Below are 11514 nucleotides of genomic sequence, written 5' to 3'. Positions count from 1 at the left end.
AGAAAAACTAGGATAAAATACATTTGATGAATTTTTTTTTAACTAGGTAGGTAATGAACTAACTAAAAGAGACTGAACTATGACTAAACTAAGCTAAATAACTAACTCTAAATTGTCTAAAGGGTAGTAAAGTTTAACTGTTGACGAGTGCTCCATTTTGGACCGTGGATAGGTTGAGAAGGAACTGAGAGGCTCGGGTCACGTGTGTGCTAGAAGACACGCCAATGGCGCTGCAAGACAGTAACTGCACATGCGCAACCCCAGCAAATACTGCTGAGAAGATCTCCAATCAAGGGTGCGGGACATGACGACACTTAAAAAGATGCACCCCCAGGGACATCACTCAAACAAGAAGACATTTTTTATCAAAAAAATTGGGGATGAAAAATTTCAGCTTGATGCAATTTTAATCAACTTTTAGATAAAAGATTGTAAAGCCATTGACCTGATATATTATTCTGTTTAATCCTGAATTTATCAGTACCAAGACAGAAAACAAGTAGTGAAAAGAACTTCTTTGTACCACAAAACATCATCCTGTGCAACCACAAGGAACAAACACTCCACAACAGATCAGAAACTGAATCCACTCCCTTGATGAACAGCAAAGTTACTTAGACTGCAATCTTCTGCTGCAGGAATTGGGAACAAACTACAATGCTTCAGACTATGATTCAGACTCTGAAGTCAGCCATGTTCGAAATGGTTTAGAGCATACAGAAGTAAAGTGCAAGGTAATGAGAAGCAAACCCTCAAATTAACAAAGATTAAAAAATACTAATAAAATATTTTGAGGCTTCTGGGAGCAGGGAGGGAAGACTTCTAGAGAGGTACATTCAAACTCTTAAAGTTTGGGTATTCAGCCTGACAACCAGGAAAGAGAGAGACAAGGTGGGTGAGGTGAAATCTTTTATTTGACCAGATTGTAAAACACCTGCTCCACCTTGTATTTAGCTGTGACACTCTGAATACCTTTCCTAGACCCAAAGAATACTCTGTGGACCTTGAAAGCTTGTCTCGTTCACTTGGTCCCCTAGCATAGATGCAGCTGCTCTGATAGAAGAATGGTTTTGTCAGCATAGCTAACCTCACTCAGGGAGGTGGTGTTCCTAACACTGCAGAAAAACGTCTTCTGTCTGTGTATGCTGTGTCCACACTACGGGGTTATGCTGGCATAGGCTCCATAAGTTAGCCCTTTCAGAACCTAGCCCTTTCAGTCCCTTTCCCACTGGTCCACACGTCCCAGACAGTTCAGAGTGCTGGCGGAGAAATGCTTAGACACAAGGGCTCAGTGACTGCTCATTAATAATCTGTTATAGCTTCTGCTCAGTGCTTTACAGTGGGTCATAGGATTTCAATTAAAGAATTGCTTTACAGCCATGCCATGCTTGGGGGTGGAAAGAGAGTGCGGTGTGGTGAGGGGCCAGCATCAGGCATGTATTACTGGAGCAAGAGCGGATATTTCCAGGGAGTATTGTAACTTAACAGCTTCAGATTCTGGTTCCTGCCATGGCTTGGGATCATCTTCAGGCTCCTTAGGGGAGTGTCCTCGACCAGGTCCACCACTAGACGTACAGAATATACGTGCGCCTCTTCTTCCTGGGCTCCCAGGGCTTCCTTCGGGACTTCCTCCAAGGGGCCTGCCCTCTCCTCATCTTGCTCCTCATGGGTGTCCCACCCTATGAGGAAGCCAGAGGGTCTGAGAAGAAGATCAGGAGTCATTTCAGGCTCAGTGTTCACAGCTCTTGAAAGTGTTCAGTCCAGCTCAGTCTCCTCCTGGAGTGATTGGTAGAGTCGTTCACCCTCTGGCACAAGAGCCTGAGGCACTCCCAGCACCGGAACCAAGTCCGGTGAGTGCCTGCCCCCTCCACTTCCCATGCCACCTCCTGATACAGGTTTATGTTCCCGCCGGTATGGGCGAAGTCATGGAGGACACTGCACTCCGGCCGCATGTTGATCAGCACCTGGGTGTGCTTCAGAGAGCAGGAGGCAGCTCTTGGAATGTGATCCATGTTTGCTGTTGCTAATCGACACAGTTCACAGAAGAACTGACTTCAGTGCAGGTCGCTATTGCCACTGACAATGGTGTGTGTGTGTGTGTGTGTGTGTGTGTGTGAGAGAGAGAGAGAGAGAGAGGGATCTTTATAACTTTGGGTAAGGGTCAGGCAGCAAAAGGTTCAGTGCATGATGGGAATGGCCCTGGAGGATTATCAATACATGTAATCCAGTACACACCCCTTGCACCCATCCACACTACACTATAAAATAGATATGGGACCAAGCCACAGAGCAGGCATATATGTATTCACACCCCTCATTTGTGCCTGCTTTCCCACACTACACTGTCCTTCAGAGGTAGACAATAGGAGGGTTATGGCACAATACCACACACACAACCATGTGCACTCACAAGTATAGATATAGTTTGTGTGTATCAGAGGCAGAAAGCCAGGATGAGTAGTGACCCTGTGAGGAAGCAGAGACACAGAACTTCAGTATCATAGAGCTCATTGGAGGGGCAGACTTGGGGACTTCTGAGCAAGGAAATTGCCTACTTCTGTTTGTTTCTACTGTGTTCTGGCAAACAGGACTTCGTTAATCAAAAAGGTATGTAAACAAGATTATACTGAGAATAGGACCGGCCCACGTAATAGCTCTCTTATCCTAATGGAAATAACCCTTCAATGGCCTGCATTTTGGCTAACTACTCCAGCCAAAATGGGCTGCAATATCTATTGTATGTCCTAGAAATACTTAAATGTAAAACGATCCATTTGATTGCTACAATTGTGCAGTTTTAACCTATAAAGGAGGAGTCTGTACTAAGCGCAGCTTGTCTGAAACGAATCACCAACCTTAGCAAATCTTTTATTGAGGTGAGTGTAGCATTTTCACTAAATACAAACCAGCTGTACAGGAGAGTCCTAAATGTGAACCAAGAGCTTAGTCTCTGAAATCTTTATTCACAGGATCAATCCTACTGACTCCAATGAGTAAAGATTACTCATGAGTAACTAAAGATTGCAAGATCAGTCTCTGAGTGATGTGAAGAAACTAAAAAAAAAAAAAAAAAAACCCACTCATTCTGCTGGAAAAAGATATTTTTCATCTCTTATTTGACAAAATTCATGCCATAGTTCAGAAGACCACCTGCCAGTTTATTCTTAGCTTAGACATACTGCTTTTAATTTATAAATTATGTCTTCCCAGGAAAAAAAACTCAGTTCTGTCAGTCATATCTTTGTCTTTGTTTTTTAATTACCACCATCAAAGAGAAAAAGGTTTAATGCCAAGTGAAATATGCACAATTCTTCTACCACAAAGAAATTCATCAATGTACAGCACAATAACATGCAATTAATAGTTTTACTTAAGATTTCAAACTAAGCTCATAGTAGTTGTTTGCTAACACATAGACATTGATCCTGCTCTACGGAATATATTTTGCTGATTGTTTTTGTTAGCTACACAGCTGGGTGAGTCTGCAAATACAGATCAACGAAAAGAGATGGTGTGGTGTTATCAGAAACAATAGGACACTCTAGACTGTTTCCATTACAAATGTTCACTTAACGGGAGAGTTACATGTGAAAGACTTTAAAAACCACTCCACTCATTTAGAATGATCAAGTTTTACTGCATAACTGCCAGCATCTCATTTGAAAACACCCTGGATAGGAATTTTCCAACTGGAGTTCCTAAAGTTTAGTACCGAAAAAATGATCTGATTAACAGAAGTTAAGCACCCACAACTTTAATAGGAAGTTGCTGGTGCTTGGTTCCAGTGGAAACCATGCCCCTTATTTAGGTGTCTAAGTATGAATGTGTCTGACTTTAAGAATCCATGGTTGAAAATACTGACCTTTGTTTATTATAGTAATAACCTTAGAGGTCCACAGCTCTATTGGAGTTGTGATACAAGAAATCAGTTAGTTACTGTCCTGCATTTAATATAGACTTACGATGCCATAATGACAATGAGCAGAATCACACTGCAATTTGAGCTGTAGTATCCAAGTGTTTATAAATAGCATAGAAGATTAACAAACAACTAAATAAAACATTAAATAAATAAAACTAAATAAATATTACAGCTGAGAATGAGAAGCAGCAGATTAACGTTGTATTTCAAGCTATGACAAAATTCCAGATAAAGTGTTTAGACGCTATATTTACATGTGCATCATTATCTGCCTTCACTTCTTTAATGGCACTGCAGAGATGAAGAGAAGGTTCAAGTCAGAGATTCTCCAAGGCCTCTGAGATCACAAATCTTGGTACGATCAACCTACTTAATGATTCTGTCTGGATGCACTGCTTTAGATAAATGTAAGCTTGTAACAGGCTGGCAGTGTTGGCCTGAAATACCCTAGCTTGTTAACGCTTTCCTTGCAGGAGCAGTAATAGCTAAGTGGGTTCTGCTGACTCACTGGCAAAGCTGGCTTGCTACCACACATGGATATAAATGGAGGTGGGAGCATCCTTCATGGAGACAAAAAACTAGAGTTTGGGACAGGTAGATCCTGGGGAACAAGCCCTATGACTCATAAAATCTGAAGCAAAAGCTTAGGTTGGAGCTTCCAGTAATATTATTTTGGGACAAATTTTTTTTATTAATAAACCAAAACCTTTGATTTGATGAGTGGGTAGTTCACAATAAAGGTAGGAACTCCAGTGATTACAAAAAGGTACTAGCCCAAGAAACAGAAAAATCTTAAAATAATGGTTAAATTAAGCCTTATCTGTTATCTTGTCTGTCTGTCTGCACCTGTTGTCTTATACTTACATTGTAAGGTCTTTGGGGGCAGGGACCATCTTTTTGTCCTGTATTTGTACAGTTCCTAACACAATAGGGACCTGGGTCTGTTGTTGGTTTTATTTGCAATAGTAAAGCCCTTGGCATACTGGCACAACACTAGAGACTATAACCAGTCGTTTCTCTCATAGCCAGAGAAGTCAAGCAATTTCTTCCACTTTCAGGAGGACTAGGCCCTTACTCCAGGTCCTCCTCTGCAAGAGTCTGGGCTATTGCTATTGACCTTCATAGGAGAAAAGGGTGGACGTCACCTTCCAGGACTGGCCATCTGACTTATTTTGGGAAGTGTGTCCAGCTGTGTGACTGATTTAATTCAAACAGCCGTATCGAGATTGAACAATTTACACAAAGCTGTGAGGGGGGGCTTGCCAACACTTTGAAGGATAGAGCTAAAATTCAAAGAGTCTTGTTAAATTGGAGAACTGGGCTATACAACAAAATAAAATTCAACAAAGACAAATATAAGGTGCTACACATAGGGAAGAAAAACCAAATGCACAAATACAGAATGGGGGATAACTGGCTTGGCAGCAGTAGTGCCAAGAAGAATCTGGGAGTTGTAGTGGATCACAGCCTCAACATGAGCCAGCAATGCCATGCTGTTGCCAAAAAAAAAAAAAAAGCAAATACAATTTTGAGTTGCATTAACAGAGGCATACAATGCAAATCCTGGGAAGTGATAGTACTGTTCTACTTGGCGCTGGTTAGGCCTCAGCTAGAGTACTGTGTCCAATTTGGGTCACCAATGTATACAAAGGATGTAGAGAAACTGGAAAGGATCCAGAGGTGCATGACAGATGATCAAAGGATGGATGCAAGCCATATAAGCAAAGGCTAAAGGAATTGAGTGTGTTTTGTCTGGAAAAGAGGAGATGAAGTGGGAACATAATAGTGGTCTTCAAATACTGCCATAAAAAAAGATCGAGAAAAAATTGTTCTCTCTTCTTGCCACAGAGGGCAGGACAAGAGGAAATGGGTTCAAACTACAGCATAACAGAGTTAGATTAAATCTCAGGAAAAACTTCCTAACTGTCAGAACAGTCGGACAATGGAACAGACTGCCCAGGGAGGTTACGGAAGTTTCTTCACCGGAGGTTTTCAAAAGGAAGCTGGATAGCCAACTGCCTTGGACGGTTTAGACACAACAAATCCTGCATCTTAGGAAGGGGTTAAATTAAATTACTCTTGCAATCCCTTCAAACCCTATGGTTCTATGATTTTAATATTTGCGATGAGAAATCAAGACAGTGATTTTGATTTCAGATGCTAGCCTCTCATTTTAGAAAGCATTAATCCAACAACTCTAGGAAGAGAACGGCAGATATATAAACAAGGGAAGGAGAATACAAAGTGGAGTTGCAAATGCAATTCATGTATTCATCTCAGTCTTTTTTGCTCTGTAATGAAGTTACGGCACAGACCATAGTAATAATAGTATTATATTAATTTAAAGCCATGATTCTCCCTGCCCATTCTGCCAGCAGAGGGGAGAAAATGTGGGTGGCGGAGAATGCAAGGAACAGTGACTCCATGACTTGCCTCTCCTTCTGGGTTCCTGTGGAAGCCTCCCACACCCATAGTGCACTGTAAGGTTGAGACCTTAAACGTCCAAAGGGAACAGGGTGAAGGTGCCCATACTCTCTCCAATTGTCTCTATGCCATATGAAGGGCTAGCTATTCTCTTGCGGGCCTGCTGCCCTGAGGGAAGGTGATGGATGCACTTTGAAAGCCAAGTTCCTTTTCTATTTTCTCTTAGGAAAATAATCACATCTGATGGTATCTGTAAGATTGGCTGAATCTCAGTTTGTTCTCAGTTACTAGAGAGATCTATCTACTGTAAATACTGCAGAGTGGGAAGAGAGATATCTCTAACATCCATGAATGAAGAGAGTAGACACAAGAAATATTTCCAGACCATATTGCAATCTCTATGGCACTGGACAGTGTGATTAAAGGTAGAGCAAAGATGCCTAAAGACCTTCCTTTAGCACTAGTCAGAGTAGGAAAAGGAGGCTAAACACGACAAACTTTGTTTTTAGTAACACAATGGCATTGTTAGACTTAGGGCAAGTCTACACTTAAAACAATGCATCAGTGAAGCTGCTCTGCTGTAGTGCTTCAGTGAAGATGCTCCTATACCAATGGGAGAGAGCACTTCCATTGGCGTAGTTAATCCCCCTCTGTGAGAGGCAGTAGCTATATCGATGAGAGAGAGGCTGTCTACATGGAAGATTAGGTTGGTGTAACTGCGTTGCTCAGGGGTGTGGATTATACCAACATAAGTTTGTAATATAGATCTGGCCTTAGGCTCACCTATCTGGAATATTTCCTAATGGGAGAACTGCGCTCTCACATCCCACCCAATGCACAATCACCAGGTTTTGAAGAGAGACAGCAAAGAGACAAGTTTAGCAATAGTGAAGACAAAAAAATCCCAACTTGCTGGGAACATCTATTGCATCTCTTCCTTAGCTTTTCCTACTTATGGATCAATAAGGGTTGAGAGCAATTTTTATAACTTAGCCTTACGAGACGCACAAAATTAGACTTTGACCTAATGTTTTCTCTTGGAAAATCTACCTCCCTCTAAAAGATGACCCCTTCAGACTGAGTGTTTATAAAGGAAAATTCAGCTGTGGATAAAAAAACCAAAACCTTAATGAAGTACGTGTTTATCTGAAGAATTTGTAAGATAGTAAATTATTAAAAGTCACTTGTCACTCTTCATGCTGATGGTTTGCTATTTTCATCGCACTCTGCATTTAAACTTTCCCCTGCAGGCCAACCAGCATGGTGCTCTGCTGGAACACAGAATCCAAACTCATGTGCTTTGTTTGGTGTTTGAAGCAAACAAATACTACTTCAACTTTAAAAAAAACCAAAAACAATTATGCAAACTCTTCAAATACAAAACCGGGTACGTTCTGCTCTCTCAACTGCACACCTATGTAACTAAGCAGAGTTCAGCCTTCTCAAACTGGAGTCAAAACTAACTGACAATGTCTCTTAAATACAGGGAAGTCTATACAAAAAGTATACCGTCAAGCAAGTACATTCGTTGGCAGGTTTCAGTCCGACAAACAATTCAGAAAGCTCTGTAGAGACGAACATATTGCATCCCAAGTCCATATATAGAAACTGAGATCTTGTGTGTAAGGCTGATCTAGAATTACATATGCACCTACACACACACACACACACACACACACACACACACACACACACACACACACGCAGAGGTATCAGGAGTGTTGTGCTTCTATCAGGCAACCCAATTCAGTGACCCTAGTGGCTTGAGCATCAGTCCTTGACAGGGGCCTCTACCTCTCGTCGTAAGCTGCCCTGTTCACCCTTTTCTTAGTGTGTGTAGGAGGGTAAATCTGTGTACAGGGGGCTCCATCCATGCCCAGATGGGGAGGCCACAATTCCCACACAATACACTTGTCATTATTCTGCTTGGGAAGGGAGGGAACGGACGGGGAGTTGAATGTATCTATTGAAGGGTAGTACCAAGATGAGTTAACTTTTGAAAGGTGGTAGCCAAAGCAGAACAGTGAGGAAACGTATGACTAGGTGCACTTAAGCAAGTACACTTATGCATCCCTGCAGTATGCATGTGTGTAACTAATAGTATTATTTATTTACATTTGGGTCTTACATGAACTCCACAACCACAGGGAGCAATCTGGGCAGTCTCGAAATATACTTAAAAACAGGAGCACAGGAGACGCATCATTTCACTACTAAGGATGTGACCAATACAGTTTCAATTCCCCTGTTGTACTTTTTCCCACTAGACAAAAATCCTATGTTTAGCTACTGCTGCCCGTGCCTGCCCAGGTAGATCTATCAGTCACAATTCTATAGTACACCGACTAAAATATATGCTCACAGCCAACATGCATTCTGTAGGATTGTTTTCTTTTATGGAGACAGCTGAGAAGGTTTATATTGAACAGGACTCATGAACCAAGCATCAGATCCTCAGTTGGGAAAAATCAGCGTAGTTTCACTGAAGTCAACTCAGACAGGAGGTGTGAATCTAGGCCCGAAAAAAATAAGTGACTTGGCAAGTTGCATGGCCCATATCTGACCTTTCAAGATATATTATAGGAAAATACAATGGTAGTGAGGGTCATTCCTTATAAGTAGACTAGAACTTTGATTTGCAGGTATATTCTTGGGAGTTATTTGATGTTGTTTACGTGTCTCTTGTTAGAGGTTAGCAATGTAGATAAACTGCTTTCCTGTCTATCACTGTTCTATTGATTAAGAGTTCAAAAGGAACACATGAACATTTAGATGGAACTTGAATGTAACAATACTATTGTATTTATTTCTCTTTGAAGTTTAAGTAGTAAATACCTGTGAATGGTTGTAAATGGCCAATGACCTTGTGCTAATGTAACTAGATACCCCTGTGCACAGGACATAGGAGATGATACCTCAGAGTCCCAATAATCATCTATTAATTGTTCAAGGAGGCACCTGCTGTCAAGAAAATATTGGTCAGCCTGCAGGGATTTATAAAGGACTCTAGTGGACTGATCCTTTCTATCTCAGATTTGTCCAAACTCGTCAGGGAAAGTTTGAATCGCAAGATTTGGATCCTAGCACCAGCCTGGAATCACCCTGCTAATTCTCATAGGAGAATTTGAACAAACTCTGTAAATGGACTATTTATTCTTCCTTTCTCTGGAATGAATTACTAACAAAAAAGCTCTAAACAAGGACTGATAACCTCCAGACTCTTTGGGTAATTTCAGAGACTTTGCAATTCAAGAACCTTGCAACTCAGTTATCATCTCTACTTTGAAACTGACCTATTTATTTTCATCTGTGTATGTATGTTGACCTTTTAACCATTACTCTTTCCTTTTTTTAAAATAAATATTAGTTTAGTTCATAAGCATTGGCTTTAAGCGTGTATTTGGGTAAGATCTGGACTATCCATTGACCTGTTTGATAATATGTCCAATCCTTTGGGATTGGTAGAACTTTTTTACATATGATGGATAAAGATTTTCAGTAATCCCCATCGTATTTGACTTGGCTGTCTGGGTGCTAGCCAAAGGGCTGGATAGTTTTAAGGGAATTGTGTTTTGTCTACTGAATGACCAGTGAGGTCATCAGAACCTGTTTGTTGATGGCTTGGTATATCTCATGGAAGAAAAACCATCAGTATTTAGCGCTTTGCCTGTCCCATTCTTTGCAGTTTGCCCTGTTTAAGCTCTCTCAGCATGGCTATCCTGGAGGCCAATATCACAGGAGGATTTTCATCAGTTGAGGATCTTTGACCATTTTAGTACATAAACTATATACAGTGCATCTCATTAAACTGCTAGACCAGTCTCCATTTATTCAGGACATGCTACCTTTAGAAAAATCTGTAGCAAAAAGTATATTGCATTTAGAGTTGCACTAAAAACCCAAAGGATACCACGATATGGGGTATACATTGCTGCAGTATGTTTTTTAGGACAGAGTGTAACCAAGTCATTGCCACAGATGGTATTTCATATGACATAGTAGTAGTAGGCCCAGTCCTCAAGTAAATGGGAAATAAGGGCATTCAGGACCTTTCTGGATCAGGCCATGGGAGTTGCTGTTTTGTAAAGCACGATGTCAGATTTTTACACCGATAGGTAATTTATTTTATTGCTGGCTTGCAAAACTTCACTTTTTACACTAAAATAATTAAGCATGCAAATGTCAAAGTAAGGATTAAACTTTAGCCATCCATAATGGGCATGAATTCCCAGCACACAGTGGCAATCTGCCATTTTGAGATGGTGGAGTTCCTAGCCAGCAGATGGGCCAAAATCAGAATAACATAGCCACACTGTAGCTCACAGAGGATCTGCAGAGTATGCATCCATGGAGACAATGAGACCTTTAGCTTGGTAGTTTCCAACTTCATAGATTATAAACAATCTTATTATGTGGCAAGGATGCGCCTGAACCAAAACTCCAGATTGGAACAAGACTGAGTTTTGGGTCTGAATTTACAGGTCAAATCAACAGTATCTCTACAGGGTCAGACATGGTCACTGACTCAGAAAACCCCACAATTTTTGCAAAGGTTAGTTTGACATCTAGAATTCAAACTGCCAAATTCTGGAATGCCCAGAATCAGTGTTCTGCCCGCTACACAGGTCTGAGATTCAAATATGGATTCAGGATTTGTTTCTGGGGTTTTAATTTGGTCTCACATTTCACTGTGCTACTTTACTAAAACTGTTCACATTCTAACACATACATCAGATATAAGGCACTTGCATTCACACATCCAGCCATGCAACTAAGGTCCATGGGCCAGGTTTCCAAAGGGACCACCTTAACTGCACCGGCAACATATGCAAGAACAAACCCCCATATTCATAGTCACAAAAAGTGAGTACTGGTCTGCTTATTAGCATGTAAAATTACCTGATTTGCATATCTAAAGAAGCCCTTTGCAAATGTGGCTCTATGTATCAGCACTTAGCCTAGTGTAGAAAACACTCCCCATCTGTGTGTGTAAATGTCCCAAAAAGAAGATTATGGAGTTTCTAAAGAGTTCTAATGCCGATCACTTAGCAAAATGATCTACAAAAGCATGCTGTACTGCTAGTGGGAATCGCATGAGGAGAGGGAACGTTTTCTAAGACATCTGGAGGGAATATTTTACAAATTGAAGTATGTTTTTCCTTAGGGGA

This window comes from Emydura macquarii, unplaced genomic scaffold, assembly GCF_026122565.2.
Source record: "Emydura macquarii macquarii isolate MOO-44397 ecotype Brisbane River unplaced genomic scaffold, CSIRO-AGI_Emac_v2 contig_3451, whole genome shotgun sequence".
NCBI lineage: Eukaryota > Metazoa > Chordata > Testudines > Chelidae > Emydura > Emydura macquarii.
The sequence above is the reverse complement of the archived record's forward strand: the minus strand, read 5'-3'. Positions refer to the sequence as shown.